We start from the raw sequence: 21,862 nt of genomic DNA, 5'->3' as shown, positions 1-21,862 counted from the left end.
CCTGAGCAGCATCATCAAGAAGCAGTTCTGGTCCCCCTGCAAGATGGGACAGGGGCCTGATCCTGACTCGTCGTGTCCCCTTTGCTGTGTAGGCGCAATGCAAGGACATGTGAGCCACGGCTGTGGGGACAGCCTGTAGCTCTTCTGCACCCCTTGCTATTTGCATCTCTTGCACTGATGTTTCAGAGCCTGGCACAGGTCTCTGGCATAAGGTCTGGCAATTTTTGGGGTAGGGAATATCTAGAAAGATTAAAACCCACCAGTATAAATGTGTGTGGTCTCACTGCATTTATTTTATTATTATTATTTTTTAAATCTTTGGTGCATGGGGTTAAGCATGAAATGACTGGTGTGATTTTCAGACCTGCTGAGCCTCAGGCTGCCGTTAGCGTATATGGTCTGGAAGTTCGGGTGTGCAGGGGATGTTTTACAGCCAGCTCATCTCTTGATCAGGTATTCTGCTAATGCACACTGACAGATATTTTGTGAAGCAACATTCAGTCTATTTATTGACCCCCTGCCCTCAAATGCATACATACAGCAGAGCACTCCAGCTTATATTTAATGCTGAAACATTTGTAAGTACTGTATATCCTATGATCTATTGGACTAATGAAAAAGAAGGTTTATCACTGCAGTCCAGTGTAAATCTGCGGATAACCTTACTGTACAGTCAATTTATTCCTTTAACAGGTTTATTCCTTTATCAGGTGTTTGTAGAAGGTTTCACCATAAGTACAGCAGAGACATAATTTGCTGTGGGGCAGATTTATTTGTTTCACAGGGTTATTATTTTAACAGTCTGATAATCACTATGAGTATGTTTCACCATTTGGTATTTCTGTGTGTATATGCGAAAGTGTGTTTATTCATTCCCTGAACAGGTTCATTTCCTTATCAGCGATTCATTTTAAAGGGTTTTATTACATATGCAGAGTGTGTAGGGTAGTAGAATGCAGTAATTTTATTAAGAGATTTATTTAGTGCCAGATATTCATTTAGCTGGGGTTCACTGTAACACAATCATGTGCTTTCACCTGGCCAATTTTCTTTGTATCTTGCTGTTTGCTATAAACATTTTCCCTGTGCTGCAGCCTCTATTTTTTTTTAAACACTTTTTTTCAGGGAGCTCCCTCACGTTCCAACTCCTTTAATTTATTTTATTCATAATATTTTTTTTCCTGCCTCATTGTGAGGGGAAGGGGATCTTGTTTGCAGGCTCATATGAAGTGTGTGTGTGTGGTTTTTTTGCTTTTTTTTTTTTTTTTTAAATGAATTGGCTTAAAGATTCTGCTAAGAGGAGGAGGTTTCAGAAATGTCTCTCAAATGACACTTGGGAATTGCTCGAGTTCCAGCACACAATCAGTCACTGGCTGGAAAAAAGCAGGAGGAGGAAAATGATCCCAAAACAAGACTCTGGTTTACTCAGAAAATGTTCAGCTTCAAAGTTTTGCTGTGATTTAATAATTTTTATGCTATGTGAATATTAATTCTAGAAAAAAGGAGAAAATAAATTATTTGTAAGCTGTATGTCATGTCTGTCTTTAACTTAGCATAAAATGTAGCTCTAAAATAGGGGAAGAAATCCAGCTGCATCACTGAGTCTCATGCTGGGGCAAAATATGGTCTTAGAATCATAGCATTCTCTTCTAATCTTCCTGATGCACAGGGTTGTTTCAGACTAATTAGACAGGAGATTGACTCTGTGTCTAATTGTTGGTTTAGTTTCCCCTGCAACTGTTGGTAGGAAAGAGACTGTAAAAAAAGCTGCGAGATAATGTTTAACGTTCAGTTTTCTGAGGCCAGTATAAGATCCTGTATAACTGAAGAAATCATACAGTTGCCTCGATTTAGGCTCCTGAGTCTATATTTATTGGAGATAGAAACTTTTGACAACCTCTGAGCAACTACACAGTCATACTGAGGTTAGCAGTGATATTGGGGCACTTTACTCATAAATCTTCTTGACGGAAACAAATAATTTTACTTAGAACTTAGCAGCTGACACCTTTCAGATCTCGGACCAAAGTTACATCTATTTTTAAATATTTAGCTGTAATCATCTTCTAAATATTTATGTTGATGTCAACAAGCACACTGATTTTTAATTCTCCCATACTTTTTATGGTTTATGTCGTCTCCTAACTTATTTGCTGCAGTTGTTTTCCCATCTCACTAGCCCTCTAGTCTGAGTGTCGTCTAAGCCAACTTTTACTTTAATTACCTGAAACTTTTTCAAGTAGGGAGCAAACTATTAAACATAGCATTATTTCATTCTAATAGAGAAGCAGTGTAACTTCAACAGTGTTATCAATACAAGATCAAAACTATTGATGAAAACACAAAAGTAATTCAACATTTGTCTATAAACAGCATAGTCCATTTACCAGATGTAATTAATACAGTTTAAACATTCAACCAGATCATCACGTAGTATTTGCTGCTTTTTTCTTTACAGTCAGATGTCCAGCAGTTTAGTGGGAATGGCAAAATAACCTGCTAAAATGCATTGAAAATGACAGTATTTATTTCCCAGATAAAGTAGGGAGTCAGTGTTAGAACCGACTAAAATAAAGAATTCAATTTTCACAGAAGTTTTGGGAAGTTTTTTGCTGGAAGAAATCACAGTTCGTCAAACGTTTTTGTAAACCAGAATTATGTTAAAAGACCAGATTTGCACTGGAAAGAACCAAGTTTTGTTTTGTTTCATCTCTGAGGTGTTGGAGGAATCCGTTCTGATCCGTGAAACCTTTTTCTTTATAATATCCTTGAAATCAATATTTAACTGCAAAGTATTTTCATTCTGACAAAAATGCATTTTCAGAAGAAAGAATGTTTAATTGAAAATGTTCTTAACAGCTCTAGTCTGAATGAAACTACCCATCAGTTTACTCTTCACTGACTCATTAGTATGGTATTAAATTTATGACTACACTGAAAAAAAATCAGCTATGGGTAATTGAACCCCTATTGTAAAGAACCGTGTTAAAATGTACTTAGTTATGCTCAAGGCTAATGTTATTTGTTATATCTCATAAGAGTGAATTAGCAGTTGAAGTTTTGTTTTCATAGTGTTAATTATTACTTTTGATGCTGCCATGCAACATCCTTGACTCACAGTGACTTTCCAAAAAGAGTCTGTGTGACAAGTTTGCTCCTTATTGAGTAAACAGCATCATTAAGTAGGAGTGGGGAAGGTCAAAAATGGGACAAAGGGGCAGATGTAACACTGGGTGATGGACCCAGAGTGAAGGTTTTCCCTGGAGGCATTTGCTGGCTGTAAAGTGCTTGTGATTTTCTTGGGAGGGTGAAAGACCCAGCCCAAAGACAGCATGGATCCAGCTGCTGAGTTTAATCTGGAACTCAAGCTGTAGAAATTTGTGATATTTATTCTAGGTTGTGTCAGTCCAGGCAGAAGCCTTCATAAACTTTCAAGTGTTTTCAGCATAGGGAGTCAAAGGAAAAGCCCTATGTTATTAGGCATAATGTACGTTCTCTTACCTGATCCTGGGAATTAAATAATCATGAGTTTATCTAGTTTAAAGGAAAGTTGCCTAGGCATCCCTAGGCAAGAAGTCAAGGCTCCAAGGCTCTTCATGCGAGAACTGAATGTTGACTGTGAATGACTATTGCTTTTGCCCCAGCAAAAACATCCCAATTTACAGCTAACCACTACAGCTGCCCATTCTCTAGGTTTAATGACACCAGAACACATCTGCCTGCTTGGATTGGCTTCATTTCAGGCAGAGACCAGAAAATATTGAGGTTAAGAGGGAAGAGGTCCAAACATCAGCAAATCTCAAAACTCAGTGCGGAAACCCCACTGCATAAAGTGCGAGGTTTTCACTCAGGTTGCGTGTTTTACACTGCAAATATATGATGTTGTAGTGGTTCATTGGATCCTTTATCTTTATTCAGGATATGAATGTGTGTGAATGTGAATGTGTGTGTGTTTGAGGGAAATGACTGCTGAGGTTTTTTTTTTCCCTTCTGGTCCAAGTACTGCTACAGTACAGATAAGAAAGACCTTTTTGGTAGCCTCAGCTGTTTTATTAACAGTGAAAGATTGTTCCAAACTGCATCTACTTCAAAATTGGTTTTGCAATACCAAGCAGTGGTCCTCGACACATTATTCAGGTGTATCTTCCCTGAGAGTTTTGGGAAGAGATAAGCAATGAAGTTAAGACCATGCTTGTTTTCAGACTGTGATATTTATTTTTTATATTCATGTGAGCATGAGTGGTAAATATATTTTTTTTTTTTCAAAAGATGGCCTCTGCAGTAGTGGGCTTCTGGGTGCCTTCAGCTTCCTTGATACACACAGTCAAGCCTTTGCACAGGTTTTGTAAAACTTCAGGAAAACGCTAGGGAAGTTTTCTTTCAATATCTGCAGTGAAAACAACAGATCTGTAGATTTTTAAAAGGAAATGAGAGCATCTTGATTTCTGAAGTTATCAAAATGTTTGATGCAATCAAAGAAGCTGAAAATAGCCTTAAGAAGCAAACAATTATTATTACATTTATACATATAGCATGTATGCAATTTTATGTAATAGTATTATATTAAATGCAATTATTTTGTGCATATAGTCAGAGATCAGGCCCACTCAGGGAAATCGTCTGCCTGCAAGTGTCTGCTAGAATGATAATTTCTGCTTGCTACAATCCCCAGAATGGCTCAGAGCAGAATCTTTTGTTGAATGAAAGGCTGCTTTGATATTAAGTCTGTTTCAACAGCTGAATCAAGCTAGAGCTTTGTAATTCCTTGTGATTTACAGTATCAGTTTAAAACTGAAATGCTTTTTGATCAGATTTCAGGATGTTAACTTCCACCTTCTATAGCACTTTATCTGCATCTGACCATGTCCTACTGAATAACAATTCACTAAAGAACCTGTACCAACCTGAAGTCATTTGAAGAGAAGAATTATGCAAATGATCTCTCTTTATTTGGCTGTGCAGTGAGAGATTTTTCAAAGAAAAGAATAAGATGTAATTTCAACACACTTAGAAGTGGTGCTTCCAGGGGAAAAGGAAATCTTTGAAGAAGCAATTTGTAGGCAGAGGTATTGTGCTAGAATGTGTAAATTGATGATTATTTACTAGTAAGCCTGTGAAGGAGAGAGACACATGCCAGCTTTTATCAACGGGTGGCTGCTGCAGAAGAAGCAGAAATCGTGATTTTTTTTTTTTTTTTTTTTGACAGTGTCTGTTTTCACTTCCACTGCTTGCCAAGGTTGTAATGCTGATCTCTCCATTTAAATTGCAAAGCTAGAAGAGAGAATGAAATGTGGCAGTTTCTTGCCCTACAGAAGCTTGTGTGTCTGGGATGTCATCGCCCTGTAATACAGATTATTTTTGAATGTCTCCCCAGATTATGAAGTGTTGTCAGCAAAACTTGCAATTTGTGCTCGACTGAAGGCTAGAAGGAGCTTTTAAGATCTGGGTGCAGAGAAAAACTAGTGCTTTGCACTTCTTCATGGGTTCTGAGTTCCTTACCTTTGAGGTTCAATAGGTTACCTATTGAACTGCAGTCATGTTCCCCTTTGCTAATCTTCCTCTGCCCCTCTGAATCTTCTATCTGCCTTTGCCTCTCCCTGTGGAAGAACAAAGGCAGCACTTGAGGGCTTGAAACTGCAGGAGCGAAAGCAGGTATTGAACCCATCTCTTGCCTTGTCGGTGTGTTTCCCATAGCTCTGCGTGAGGTTGGAGGTTAGACATCCATGCTCCTCTGCTGGGAAAATAGCAGTTGTAAACAGATGAACCAAGTGCATAACCTATATACATAGCAAGCTATAACCTTATTGTAAAGTGGAACAAGAAGCAGCTAAACAAACACTCTCTTGAAAATGTAGGGGTGAAATCACCTTCCACAAGTCTTGCAAGGGCTCTCTGGATGTTGCATCTCAGGAGAGGACTGGTGGTTATCTCAGATCCTATGTGGGCACAGTGGCCATAGGATAGCTTGGAAACATCAGTAAGTTGCCAGTGGCCAAGGACAGGCCCTTCCTGCTGGCTGCATCTGGTTTATGGCAGCAAAAAATGATGCTCTTGCCCTCACAGCGATGGCATTCCTGGGATGGGCAAGACTGAAGGGTAGATCAGTGGAACAGGAGAGCTCCCCGTAGAGAGAAAATTCTCGCTCTGAAAATTTGTTAAGATTTTTAGGGCAGGGAATGAAATCTCTCCTTATCTCCTGTGCCACTTGCCAGCTCAGCATGTAATTGCATGCTGAGAACTCAAGCATTTTTGTGCATCAGCTGGGCTGTAGAAGCCATCCTCATTTGAGAAGCCATCCTCATTTGAGAAGCCATCCTCATTTGAGACCTAGAACATCGAAACATCTGTCCAGGCAATGTTAATGTACAAGAGCCCTGATGTCCCGTACAACAGACAATGCAAATAGGATGAGAAGCCTTTGAAACCTTTTCTATTCCTATCCTGGAAGAAGAACATGTTGCAAGAAGCAATGGATTGACATACTTCAACACATCTTGATATATTTTTTCTTTAAGGCTTTATTAGAATTTTTCTGGATTTGCCCTGAAAATCTAAGTAAAACAGAAGATCCAAATAATAACCAGTGAAAGAGACCCCTTCTACTATTTTATCTATGAGAAAAATGCTTTCTTCACACCAGTCCTCTGATGTTCGCTTTGCTGTAGATACGCCACTGTTTAAAGAATGGTCTGTTTACTGTTTGAACAGCTTCAAAGAGAGAATTTTTTCCCCCTGGAACAAAGCTCTTCCTTAGCAAGATAAGTACGAAGTGTTTAATAGTGCCTCCTTCTTTCACTCTCAAGATTTCTCTCTCTCTCTTTTTTTTTTTTCTTTCCCTTTATCTCTGCTTACTCATATGTATTTTAAGGGGGACCTGATATGCTGGTGTCATACATTCACACCACTTTAACAAATGATGCCGCTTCCATGTAATTAAGGCAAAGGCACTGATACCATTAGGTCGGATGGACTGAGCACTATCTGAGTTACTGCAAATGTCCCCAGCACAAACCCTCTCTTCCTGAAGGCAAAGAAGGGATATGAACCATCTCCGTGCTTTTGTCCCATACGGACCTGACTTCATGGGCTCTGCCAAAGGAGGGGGAAGGATTGAAGGTTTTTGCCTGGGCTGTGTCAGACTGAGAGGAACATGTGTACACCAGCCCTAAAGTACCTGGCACTGGCTGGAACATGGGCGCAGAGAAAAGCTCCACAGGACACAGACATAACATTGTTGAGCTGCTACTTCAAGATATGTTATTAATACAGCATACCTGAAATGGTGCTTACTGCAAATTGCCACCCTTCCCTCTACAGTGCTGCCTTGTGAAAGTGAAGAATGTATTTCATGGTACAGCCTGGAAAAAGATGGGGGCATGCGATTGCTCCTCACTTCGGAACATTGTGAATCTTGTCCTGGTACATGTGGTCTCAGCTCTGCACCAGTGATGCTTGCATGGGTACCTTGCTTGATTTTCCATTCCCTACTTAGTAGTCCTGGTTCTTGTGGACTGTAGTTCCAAAACTAATTTAACTGTGAAGTGACTGTGAAAAATCATCATGAAACTGAATTTCAGATTTAAGGGTAGCAACTGAGGCCTTGAAAACATGAGGGAACTTTTGCATAAATTTCCATCCTCGCTGCCGTCTCTACCCAGCTAACAGAGAATCCAGAGAAAATTTTTATTATGGACATTTTACCTTCAGGCTTATTTAGAATATGTTAAGAGATGTCACAAGCAAATGAAACAATCTGAAAGCATCTTTTATAGGCGTTGATGTGATTCCAGAAAGTGCTGAAAATAGTTCTCTGAAGTGGTGTGCATTTGACTGAACTAGTCCACATGAGTTTAGTCTGGTTTGCAGTTTGGGCTAAAGTCTGCTGGTTTCTTGCTCTTATCTTCTGAAGATCTCTTATTATTCCTGGCTGGAATGCTTACAAAATGTCTGCATATATATAGTACTAACAAGATAACATCATTATGCTTTTCTATTTTTTTTATATATTAGATGTTTTTAGGTGACTAACATTTGTTTTATCTTACAGATATGAAATTGCACATCTATAACTTGCTATTGTACTGAATAGACTAGATATCAGACAGGTATTGTAAATGAAGTATGTTTTGATTATAACTGAATAAATGAATTGAGTATCAAGAAAGAAAACTACAGAAATATTTCTCTAAAAGAAAGAAGACTGTGTATAGCTTATAAACACGTGATTTTTTTCATTGTAGTTTAGATAACTAATCTAAATGTGACTTAAATATAGTAATTTTCCATTAAACCAACTGAACATGAAGCACGCCAGAGCAAATTGTCGATGTTACTCGAATTCAGGGTGTTTCCTAAAGCCTTGCTGGCATACAGAGATACTGATTTCTGAGAATCTTCATTGTGCTTCTGGATGCTGCCACTTGGCCAGGGAATGAACTGCAGAATTGGAGGAATTAAAAGTGATGAGATGCACAATGAGATGTTACAGTTACGTTCTCTAACAGGACCTACAATGGGCTCACATTATTTGTTTTAGCACTAGCTGGGAGCCTTCGATCAAACTACTTATGAATTACATTTAGCAGGTTTTGTTCACTCCTGAAATGAAACATGAAGAACAGAATGCTTGTGGCTGGAGGATCACATAGAGATAAAGCCTGATTCCTATCTAAATTTCCCACCTTTCTTGACCAGTTCTTATCCAGCTTTACTGGAGCAGGATCCACTTCTTAGAAAAAGTAGGTGGTTATGCCATGACATTCAGGTTTTCCGTTTGGGTGCATATGCGTGCATGTACATATTTAAACTTAGGTTATTAGGGGTAAATACTTTTTATTGCCTAAGGAAATAAATAGTTGTGGAAATCTTACAATGTTTGATAACAGTATTCTGTTTTAACATCTGTGTTTGATACCAAATAAAGGAGAAACAAGGTGAGGATGACTCCTTTGTCAAGTAGGAATGCAAATGAAATGTAGATCAGAAATACCATCACACTGTAATTTTTTCTATTGAAATCTGCTCAGTAGTCTAAGTATTTTAACTTAATAGATTAAAACAATTTGATCTGTTCTGGGTTCAGAATTTCTTCTAATTATTATCTGCATTATGACTAATACTGAGCCAAGGTTCTCTCAGCTTTCATTTGCTCCAAGTTTAAAATGAGAAACATGCAAAGCATTTTAGGTAGCTCCTGGAGAGTCAAAAGCTAAAAAAGGGCCTATTAAAGAAAAAGATATTTTGAACTTATAGGGGTGTGCGTGCTTACTTGTGTGACTGCACAAGGGCAGGGAGGCTTGCAGGGCAGGAGCCTGTCTCCGTGTGCTGCAAAGAGAAGAGCAGGGGGAACAAGGGTTCTGGGTGCACTTGGCGACTTCCAGACTGAGAACTGTCTTATTTTTTTATTACTCCATCTTCATTTCATGGAAAACTGCAGGAGTGCTAGCAGACTTGCTCTCAATGATCTCAGGAACGAGGGCAAAATCTCCGTGCGTGCAGATTTATGATGTCTCTTGTTTCTAGTTTCAGACTAGAGATGAATGCCCTTTCTTTCTGATGGAGTAAAGCACATCGTCTCTTCATGTCTGTGTGGTGCCACTTGTCCTTCATCACATGTGAGGACCTACTTGCCCGTGCAGATACAGATTAGGAGACCTGGTACTTCCTGGCTGCATTAGCTTGTCTCATGTGCAGGATAAGTACAATTGTGCTGGAGAATTCCCATCCTTTCCTAAATTACCATCAGAATAACTCATGCTGTTACCTTCCTAGTCATTCTTTCTCCTGGAAGCAACCTGTGATTAGGCAGGAATGGATTGTGCAGTCTTAGCTACAGTAGTAGCCAGAAGCAGGCTATAGCAAACAGAACAAAGAATTTGGCTTGTGGAGTCCTCGCCAGCTACCTTCAGGAATGAGAGAAGTGAGGCATCATCTGTGTGCTGGGTGAGTTGTCCCCATGGGCCATCTGCTGAACATGTCTGCAGAGCATCAGACTTCATTGTCCGTTCTGTGTCCCACGGAAGCCATGGTGAGCACCAGGCTACGTATTAAAGGATGCGTGTTGTCATGTCCCATAGACCGGGTTCAGTGAAAGTTTCAAACCTTGGATTAGTCAAACCAAAACCATGAACTGGCATGACACAAAAAAGCTTTCTTGTGTGTGTTTCAGGCCACTTGGAAGTCTGGACAAGAAGGCAGTAGAAGGTTGTAGGATATCACGGGTGCAGGGAGCTGAGGTAGTGTGGGGTCGCTAAAGAAAACAGATAATCTTCATGACTGAAGCTATTTATGTTCCCTCAGTGACTTTCTTTAAACAGATGAAACCTCTTTAGTTGGGGTCTAGGACAGCTTGATTCTTTGAGTCTTTTTGCTAGTGCACATTCATACATTTACTTGGGTGTCCTGCATTTGGAATATAATGCTTGGAAGAAGTTTGTTTGCTCTGGAGTGCAATTATATTTTATATTATTATTTACATATGCTCATCTCTGATATATCACATCAGATTGCTATGCAAAATGCGAGCATCCCTGCATTCTCCTTTTCGGTTGCTAAAAAAAGATTGCAATGGGCTTATTTTACACAAACTACAAACAGGTGCTTGCAGGCCAATGCTTTTGCTTTTACACGGGTTAATGTTTCTCTTGTTATGCTAATTGTTCCTATTCATTTCTTACTAAGTAAGCAGGGATAATTGCACACAATTTAGAGCATTACCACACAACAAAGAAAATGTCCTTTAGGTGAAAAAGGTTATGATTTTAGTATCAATGCTTTTATTTAAGTAACAAAATACAGCAAGATGTGCAGTTATTTTGTAATAACCGAAAGTTCAGGGAATATGGTGAGTTATCAGGCCTCTTTTGCATGCTTTTGTGCCTTACAGGTTCAGATAATGATGGAACAGGGATGGAATTTCTGCACTTTATACCAGTTAGAGCAGATATTTTAAAACAATAATAGAAATGGTGGCATAGGCTCACTAGCTTTATACTTACTGAGTTTTCCGCACAGTAAAACATACACACATGCACACACACATGCACCTATATATAAGTGTGTGTGTATATATATATGTGTATATACATATATATGTATATGCAGTTATAAAAAAAGGCCTGCATTCATTCATCTCTGATTTGTATTAAAGGTGGAAAGATCCATGGTGTACTAATGAATGGTTTCATTAATGAGTAAAAGCAAAAGCTGATGCCTTTATTAGCACAATATCTTTGTCAAAACATATAAGGGTATTCATAGAATAAAATGCTCTTAGGCGTAAGAGTCTAAAACTCCCAAGAAGTTGATTCTGTCACATGCTAAACACACTGGCTCCAGTCCAGTAACGCATTTGAGCCAGAGCTGGACCTCAAGGCTCGCAGGACCATTTGTGTCCTCACAGGTCAGCGCTTTGATGAAGTGGGGACAAGAGGGTCAGCGTGTTGCAGAGCTGAGCTTTCACTGAAATGGGACTGAATAGGAAATAGGACACACTAAATAGGACTGAATGCAGAAGCGGTCTTGTGAGTAAGATACTGAGGTAGGGCAGCAGATTTTAGGTGAGAATACATATAATTTGCAGTGCATCTATGTGGTGGGTGCGTGTGTCTCTGGTGGGTTAGTCCACTGCATATCAAGCCACCAGACCTTCACTGCTGCTGTTGCATGGTCTAGCTGCGTTGGTACAGCCAAAGCACATGCCCCAGGTTTGGCTTCCAGCTGTATTTGGGAGGGTCTGTGAACTGAGTCGGCTGCTTTTAGTGATGCTTCAGTTGTCCTGCAGTGACGGGGCACTAACGAGGGCAGAGGGGGACCGTGTTGTTCAGGAGGTGCTTAGATGCTGTAGTGATGGATGTCAAGGAAATCCTTCATTTGAGGTGTTAGATTCTTGAGTATGTATGTTGAATAACGTGCTAAATTGTGGCACAATGGTTTTTTTTGTTGTTGTTTTTAATTTAATAAAAATATTAAAATCTCAGTAACTGAAATAAGTTTGCTTTTAAAAGGTAGTAACAGAAGAGCCCCAAGTAGCAGAAGAGCCCCAGAGCTTTCCTTTTTGCTTACAGCATGTAATTCAACAAGATTTAATGGGAGCTTGCCCACATTTGCATTTCTTGTCTTGAATGTGATGGAGTTTTGACATTTTTAATGTTTTAGTTTATAGGCAGAGTACATTCATTAATGTTTGCCCCCCTCCTTACAGAAAACAATTACTCAGTGAATACCTAAGCTAATTTCAGGTTCATCCCCCAAATATTGATCCTGTTTGGAGGAGCTGTATTCTGCAAGGTTCCACTTTAGGCCAGGCTCACTGCTGGTATTACAGTTTCAAAGATGAAACATGGTTTCTCTGATTTGACAGAGGTTACATAAGGATTGCCCTGATGGTGTGCTCCAGAGAGAATGAAATTTGCTATCATCAGGTACTAAAGATGCATTTATGAAAAACAAAGCAAACAGGAGCAGGGTTTTAAATCTAGTTTTATTTTTTAAAAATTAAATACAAAGTTTCATTGCCATTTTAAAAATATTAAACCATTTAAAAAAGTATTTGGGGTGTTCTATTTTTACAAGTTTTCTGGAGAAAGTTATTTTGCATTTAAGAAGCCTGGATTTTAACACACAAACAGCGAGAAGTAAGTGATTGCGTTTGCCTTTTGTGAAAGAGTAAGGCACTCTCTTGCTTAACTATACATGTTACCATTTATAAACCATTGAAAGAAATCTCAGCAAAATGCAAAATAATTTTTTTAGATGCAGCTGTTTAAAAAGTATGCAGAAAATTAACCTTTGCAGTTGTTAGTTTTGCTAAGAAGTACTAACTGTGACTTAGTAATTGCAATCTAGATGACAAACGAGCCCAGGTGATCCATGTACACCAGATCACAAACTGTATCAACCAATTCCACCTTGCAAAGCTCTCGGCACCATTTCTTGGGGCAGGACTTTGTCTGATGACTGCCAAAGGGAGAGCTGATTCTCTATCCCTATTCCCTTTATCACCCAACTCTGTTCTTTTCTCTTCCCCTTTAGAGAGGGCTTGTGATTCAGGGATAGCAAGTCACTTGGTTTAAGGCTTAACATGAAGACTTTGATACAGCAGACATTACTGAAGCATTTATCTTTTAAGAAATAGCGTCCATATATATATATATATATATATGTATAATTCCAGTGTATGTGTTTTGCAAATAGCTCTGAGAAATAAATAGGTCATTCTTGAGCCTTTGCAACCTTAATAATGTCTTTTTCTTGTCTGTCTCACTTGTATGAGCTATTCTGCTGTGCCATCATATATTTCTTATTTTGAAGTTTGGGGAGATATATTTTTTGTTCTTCTGCGTTGCCTCAAGAATATTTTTAAAAAGAATTGATTAAACCGAACAAGAACTACAAGATATTCAAAACACAACGTTCTTATAATCTGAGACATACTTTGAAGGCTTTAGAGGATATAAAAATATCAGGAAACAAATTCTGCTACATGACAAAAGATGATCTTATTCTCTACCAAGGACAATGATAGAATAGCAATCTTGGAGAGATTTGATATACTTTGAAGAGAAAAGACTGTATCGGTAGGAATTCAAGATAAAGTTTACTGTAGAAAAGCCCTACTGACAAGCTTAGCAAACATCAGCACTTCCTGTGCCAGAATATATAAAATGAAGTGGTAAAGCAGGCAGCAGAAGGCTAACATTAAAGGATGGTGAAATGAAACAGCTCCTGTTCACACCCTAAAAATAAGAGCATTCATAGGGTTTATTGGAGAAAAAGTAGATCTCATTTCCGTACAGATGAGGTAAAAAGGAAAGCTACATTTCATAAATCCCTTGGCCTTATATCTACAAAGTTTAGCCAAGGGACCAAGTCAATATTTTAAAAAATACTAGATTTTCTTTAAACCACTGAAAAAAAAAATCACGCACCCTTTTGATCAAAATTCTCCACAGTAGATTACCTCCAAGTGATAAATGAACAACTGGAGAAGATGAATAAATGGCATGAACCCCTGTATATTCCATTCACTAACTGCAGGAAAGATCTTAATTCAGCTGAAAGGACCTCTGTCTTGGAGCCCTGTCAAACTAACGAGGCAGAGCATGGCTGATTATATTCAGCATCTGAGAAACTTCAGCATAATTGAATCAACTATGTTATATTTAACTGTGGAAAAACAGAAAGAGAAAGTGAGAGGTGCAAGGTAAGGAGACCTCTTTTGCACCCTTGATGGCTAGACCATTGTACTTTAACAGAGAGGATGAGGAGATGGGGATTATTTAGAGCAATGATGGGGAATAGATAGAAACCAACCAAATAAAGAACTCCAGAGGCTGGCCGCATGAAACATGTATCAGGACTAAAAACTGCTTTGAATACAGACCTGACTGAGCAGACACCCTCAACTAGAGCAGGAAAATACTTCATTGTAAGTAAGGAATTGTAGCTGTGCTGACTTATTAAGGAAAAAGGTTTCACTCTGTAGCATGCACTGTACTCCCATTGAAATGAATAGTTATTTTTCTCAAGAATTTTACCAGGATCTGAGTATCAGGTGCAGAACTTCCTTCCTTGTAAAGCAATTGGCACATGCATCATGGAAATCTGAAAACTGGAGCCAGATCTGCTACATTTGAGCTCAGTTTTCATGTGGGAGGGCTTCCTTTGGCCAGGACACTCCGTGATGCTTTGGTTCCTCCTCACCATCCCAGCTCCTCTTCTCCCCAGCAGCCCAAGGGAGGCTCAGGTCTGCAGGTCTCCTCCCAGCCTTGTGAAAAGCCATGGTCCGGGCAGGTTTATCACGGCAATTTGTCATGAAAGGTAAAGTGGAGAAGGTAAAGAAGGTGTCTGTCTGTAGAGCTGTTCTTGCAGCTTCCCTTTCCCGCGGGTGCAAGGGCAGTGTGTGTGATGCGGAGAACTGACACGTGCGTGCACACCCTTTTTTTAATAATCATGTAGCGTATTTCTAGTGATAAAGAGTAAACATTTAGCAGTTACTAGCTAGCCCAGTTATGCTACAACTAGTAGATAATATCTGTGTCTCCTGAATTTCCTTTCTGCGATTAGAATATGTTCTTTCGAAGAGCAAACTGCCTATCACTTACTAATCTGGCCATTGTGTAACTAATACAATAAATATGTCTCCTGTAAAGTGCACTGAAGTAATGAGCAATTTAATGAGTTAAGCAAAGAAAGATAGAAAGTGAAAATAAGAAACCATGGAAACTAGCTCACTAATCCTAGCAGAGTGCCAGCAGACTAATGAAGACAGACAGAGAGTGAAAATGAAAATAAAAAGGAGAAACAGCTCACTGACGGCAGAGATACAAGATATGTGTCTTTAAAAGATTTCTGTGTTTGCTCTTTGCACTAAGCCAGGATTTCCCTTTTTCACAATTTCCCAGTTTCTGTCAAAAACATTGTTTGCAACCAGATCCTTTTACTGGTTTTGATTTTGTCATCTCCTATCCAAAATTGCACAGTTCATTGGAAATTTCAAGTAGGTGGTACTATTTGGAGATTGTTAATTAGCCGACCCCTCTTTCGTTCCTCTCTTTCTTCCCCCAGATTAAGTAGTGATATGTCAGCATCAAAACTCCATGTCCTGTAAGCTCTCAGCTGTGATGGAGAGTCTGCTGGGTCCACTATGATCCCAGAGGCACCGCTGGACAAATTGGGGTCTAAATCTGACCTAAGGTCTCTTGTGTAACTAACGGGGAGATAAGAAGCTCCCCAAAGGCCTTTATTAGGATTAAATGAATAGTCCTTCACAGTGCCCTTCTCTCTGAAAAGAGGTGAATGGGTCAGGCTTGGTGTCTAAAAGCCAGGACCGATGAGTCTTGAGTCCAAATCTTAGGGATAACCATGAAGGAAGGGTGGAGGATTTCTTAGCTGTTAAATTTAGTCCCAGAAGATCAGACCGGTTTTGGGACGAAGCCTGGATGTATCTTTCCCCTTGGGCACTGCTGTGGCACATGGACAACCTGCGCTGCCCTCACCTGGTGGCACCCTCACAGGTGTCGCCCCTTGCAGGGTCACAGGCTGCTGCAGGGTCAGGCTTTGAGTCATTGGGTGGCTGCTGTAGAAACTGCTCTGAGATTACTCTGGCCGTTAAAGCTTTTTGTGAAATAAAATGTTTCTTGCAATTCAGAGGCAAGTTGGGATGTATTTTCCACTGGGTGATGGGCAAGTCCATGAGGGAACAGGTTTTAATATCACCACAATAAGCTTAACGTCTAAGACGGTGGACTAGGGAAAATTTTAGATTTGAAATGCTTTTTTGTTAGTGATGCATGAGAAAGGTGTTGTCTAACATTTTGTGGTTGTGGTTTAAATTTTTGTGTGATCTTACATGTCTCTCTTCCTGACCTGGTTTTACAGTAGTGAAATATAGGAAGATAATCAAAGCCTCTCCATTCCTTTTCATGCTTGGCTTAATGCAATCACATATTTTAAAAACCTTTAATGTAGGTTTTAGCTATTTAAGAATCTGATCAAGAATCTTGGAGTCATCCTGTAATTCCTGCTGTGAGGAGAAAATTACAATGGGCACTAAGGATGAATCAGAGCTCAGGTAGTGATATATTCACTACTGAATTCCAGGTGCTTTCTTACATTTAGGGAGAGCAGTGTATCCAAAAGTAAAATTTAAAACAATGTTGTACAGCAATATAAAGTAGTTGCGAAGCACTGTTGTATCAGAAAATTGCCTTCAAATCTGTTTATTTGTCTGCTATACATAAAGCTAGTGAAAATTTCTGGACAAATTAACTAAGGGAAAAAAATCTCTTGCTTGAAAAATATAAAATTTAGCAAAAGTATTTGTGGAATTTTCTCTTAATTTCCTGGCTTTCTCCTTTTTTTGTCCTCCCCCTCTTGGTTAGTGGCAAAGTGGGAATAAAAGTAGGTAAGTGGAAAACAAATAATTGCATTATTTCAATCCAGCTAATCAAATGTACTCAATCTTTGTATGGAACAAACCATATTTTTAAATCTTAAAAAATTGTCATTAAAAACATGTCCTACTTCTGAATTGATTTTAACTGAGAGTATGGAGTAGCTGCTGTTGGAAACAGCTGCATTAGCTCTGTGTTGCACCTCCTTCTGTCTGAATTAGTGGTCGGCATGACCGTATATCCAAAATTACAACATTCAGCATCTGCCCGATGCTACTATCTAATACTACTTCACTTTTCTTAAAAGGTATTTAAAGCCCCAAACTGAGTTATAGTATATCCCTCATTCTTCTAGGCTAAAAGTAGTCGTGTGTTTTTCTTTTTTCTTGGTACAAAACATAAAATATATAGAGCAGACAGCTTCTGTAGCTGCTGATGTAGCCGTGGTCTCCACTGGGTTTGCTGTGACCAGATCCTAATCCAACATGCGCTGTGCGCGCAAATTTGGCTGGCGCTGGAACCGGACTGTCCTCATCTCCCTTCTCCAAGGGACTGTAACTCCACAGTCCCAGTGTTTCATGACGTAGCTTTTGCCTTTAATAATACCTTGAAGCAAAGACAACACACGCCTGCTTTCAAGACGTTTGGGCACATCTTGAGAACGTGTCAGGTAAATGAGGCTGTTTATGAGAGATCTGTTATAGCCAGCTCAATAGTACATAATTTAAGGCTATGTTTTAGACTAAGGGTGGGGACTCTCATGTCGTGGGTTAATACATACATGACCTTTAGCACATCCTGACCTTCCTCAGCCTGAGATAATGTTCCATAACAAATTTATTGTGTCGGGGAGATGATTTGTCAGCCAGCAGAAGTAACTGGTAAGAACAAAAGGGGGTAGGGACTGAGAGGAGTCTGCCAGTGGGGAATGCTCTTTATTTATTCTCTGCATCTAGACTGTAATTCTTTATGTGCAATGTCTGAATTCCTACCTATCCTGTGCCTGAGCTCTAATGGATACTTCTTGCTTTACTTATTTTCTGCCTGGTCTTGTAGTTTGTCAATGGTTGTCCCTTTACACTGTAAGAGCACAGACCCTTGTCTGCTTGGCTCTGACCTGCTGCTGCCCAACAGCAGCTATATTTACAGTGCTGTGTAAGTTAATAGGTAATAATTCATCCATAAAACAAATTTTCCCTGGTCAAAAGCTTGGCAAGCAATATGCAGCTTCAGAAGCACAAGAAATTCTTCATAAATGAAGGTGTGTATGTTCATTCTGATCACAAACTCTTCAGAAAGCAGAGTGAGAGTATTTGAGGTTTTAAGTAATTTTGTTGCACTGTATTTATTTTATCTGTGTTAAGACATCTAACAAGGAAAAACTTACAACCAACACCTCGTACGTTTTTAAACGCAGCTGGGGCTTTTATCAGAGCAGGGAAAATGCCTAAAGAAAGAATTTCTGGTGAATGTTTACTTGACTAAAAGTGGCATCGTCAATGGTTATATTTCCTTTTTTCAACTGCTCTGTGAATGTTTATAGACCTCACTTTTCATATACTACCTAAATGTATTGGAAATTTTATGGAAAATGACCTTTAGAGGAATGGATTCAGTTGCGTTAGCACTTGAAGACATCAATGGAAGCACAAACTATGAAACACAAGGATGCTGAAGTGACCTTGTGTGTTCAATGAAACTGTCACAACAATCAGAACTGGACTTTTGAATATGAAAATTTGCAACTAATTAGCCACAGATAATCTGCAGTACTAATATAGCAAATAGAATTATTAGCAAGAAATGTGGCAGAGCAAGCAATGGTGAAGTTTTGGGGTGCTGTGCCGTTTTCGTTCATTTTCCCCTTATCACGTTTTCTCTTGTTTTGGCAAAATGGGAAAGAAAACATGTAAAAGAGAAAGAGAAGCAATGAAATAATATTTACTGATACATCTATTGATTTTGGAAAACAAATCTTTTTTCTTATCAATTTAAAGTAGGATCACTGAGATTTTATTTGTTGAAAAGGACTTAAAATACTCAGTTATAAATATTTCACCATCTATTAGCATAACAGTTTTTTCTTTTTTTTCCTCATGGGATCTAAACCCTCATGGTTGTATCAGCTGCTATGAACACCTCATTTTTATACAGCTCTTTGCATCACATTTAAAACATTGTAGCTATGCCACAGAATGAATTACCTGTCTTAATTCTCTTGCAAAGGACAATGGTATTGATTTAGGGACCAAGTTCACCTACATTTTAATGAAATTAACTCTGGAATTATATGTCTGCAAATATAATGCTGCTTTTACTGAGTAATATTGCTACTGAGCACATTAATAAATTATTGCTGTCTCCTATGATTACAATAAAATATTTTTAAATGAAACCCTGAGATGTAATTAAATTAATGGACTCAAGGAGAAATATAAAGCTACAGAATGGATTTTCATTATCAAGAGATCTGAATTCTTTTAGATCCCACGTTGACATTAAAGGCACGATACCATGAAAGTAATGCTTAATATTAAGCTACACGTACACTCCAAAGCTAAGAGATTCTCATTCTTGGACAAGCATTTGAAGCCCACAGAGCTCACCGCTATTTTTCAGTACATTCTTCTTTCTCTCCTAGTCCCATTTTATGAAGTTCACCCACTGATTCCCTCTTTCCAGGGTCCTCAGGGAAGCATCAGAAGTGACTCTGACAGCTGCTGTGAGGTGGTATGAATAATTCTTATTCCTGGAGTTCATTTTCTTATAATATAGAGCCTCTGGGAAAAATAGACCAAAAATGAGTTTAATGGGGTTACACTGTTGCTGTATTTAGGTTTAGGTGTTCAGACACAATGGCACAAGAACCTTCTTGAGTAACAGCACTACTGGGAGTCCTTCTTTGGAGTATCTTCCTTTGAAGGAAACTGGATTTTTGCTTTTGCTTGCAATAAGAATAGTTTATTGCATTAAGGATATGAGGCCAAATAAAGGGGAGCAAATAACATTTCTTTATTTTATTGGTGCAAGTCCATGTATTTGAAGGACTGAGGATTTGGTAGAGGACAAACAGTATGGTGTCAAATTGATCTCATGCCTACTGCTTATGTTTCGTTGTGGTAGTGTCTTCCTGGCAAATTCATGTCATAATGGTCAGTGTTAATTGTCTTTTCGGTCAAATGTTATTCTATTGTTCCTGAAGAATAGGAAGACTTTTTACAAGCTCTTTATTTCTTAAATAGTTTTTCAGTGCCCTTTGAAATGCTCATACATGAAGTACCCATGACGTAAATCAGCCACAGTGGTTCAATACCATTTTAATTGAATTGTCTATGTATTTAAATTGAAACAGTCAATTGCAGAGGTATATTTGCCCAGGAAGCCCAGCTTATAAACCCAATTATTTCTGAATCTAACAGAAAGAGACCTGCATAAAATTACAGAGCCTCAAATATTAGATGTGCATCTTTCTCTCAGCAGACTGCCCCTTTAAATTGGTCTCAGAGAAAGAACATTTATAATTTAGCTTGTCTTGAAGGAGAACTCTTCTCTGTGGGAGGATCCTCTTTAATTACAACTTCACAGTAATAAGATGAGAAATGAGCAAGCAAGAAAGTACTGCTGGAATGAGACATGATAAATCAGTTTGTCCAGGAAGCACGTTTATACCAGATCTATCACCACATTCAGCACGGCGCTATCTTTCTTATTTCAATAAGGAAATCTCATGAAGAAATTTTAATTGCATACTATTAGGTGAAAGTCAATGTCCCATAATGAGCAAAGTGAAACCTGCATTTTTTCTTCTTTTATCTTCATGCTTTGAGTTCCCAAGGATTAACACAAAATGATTTGCCCTTAAACTGCACCCTTTTTTTTTTTTTTGTTCATTTGTCTGAAGGATGTAGATATTAGGTAATTTAAAAAGCACCAAGCTTTTGCTGTGTGCTTCATGCTTGCAAGTTGAGAGTCAGAGGGGAAAAAAAATTCCAATTTTCAAAGTCTCCTATTGTTAAGGGTGACTGAATGGCAGCCTGCAATTATATGATTTCAATGTAATTCATTCAGTAGGGAAGAGGTTGGTTCATAGATGCCTGGTTTAAAAGATTGGCATTGCTGTGTGATTAATTTCCAAACTTTGGAGGTATTTTCAACAGCATACAATGGAAGCATGTGACAGTGACATTTTCTGGATTTATGCTGGGATTGCTTTATAATTGAAGTGCTAGGCGTGTGAGGATCACATTATCAGCAAAGTTTTATTTTTCATGGGGTGAATGTATGTTTGTGTGTATATATATATACACACTATATATATATGTATAAATATATATATATGCATCCATGACTACACATGTGCATATACATATATGTGAGTATACATGCGTGTGATGTGTGGAAGGGTACAGGTAGATTTTATTATGCAGATGTCTTTATGGCATGCTTGCAATTAACGCTTTCATGCAGATGTTCTTGAGTTACTTTTTTCCTTTCATATAAGAAAGGTAATGATGAGGTTCACTGTTGAAAGAGTTGTAATTTAATGCTTGATTTAGGATATTTAAGGAAAAAAACCTGTTTGGTTTTTTTTGAGTGAATTAAATTTGTGAGTTATAATTACAGGCAAAAATTGCAATAATAGGGAACTGAGAAGTACCTTCTCTACAACAGCTTTTTTGGTCCATTGTTTGTCATGGTCAATGGATTTCCTAATTATTTATATTTAAAGCTGTGCCAAATCTTCATTATCAGACCTCAAACCACATGAACCTTCACAGAAAAGAGATGAAATGAATCAGAAATGAAAACAGAACACTTTCCACTTCCCACCAGAAGAAAGATGCTCAGCATTTCTGCCTCAAAGGACAAAGAAATTAGGGGCAACACTCTCAAAAATTTTAATCAAAAAGTAATGCATGTAATTTTTATCTGTCTTAACTTATTTTCCTAGTTTCTAACCTATAGAT

The sequence above is a fragment of the Caloenas nicobarica genome, chromosome 4, assembly GCF_036013445.1.
Source record: "Caloenas nicobarica isolate bCalNic1 chromosome 4, bCalNic1.hap1, whole genome shotgun sequence".
NCBI classification, from domain to species: Eukaryota; Metazoa; Chordata; class Aves; order Columbiformes; family Columbidae; genus Caloenas; species Caloenas nicobarica.
Note: the sequence above shows the minus strand (reverse complement) of the source record.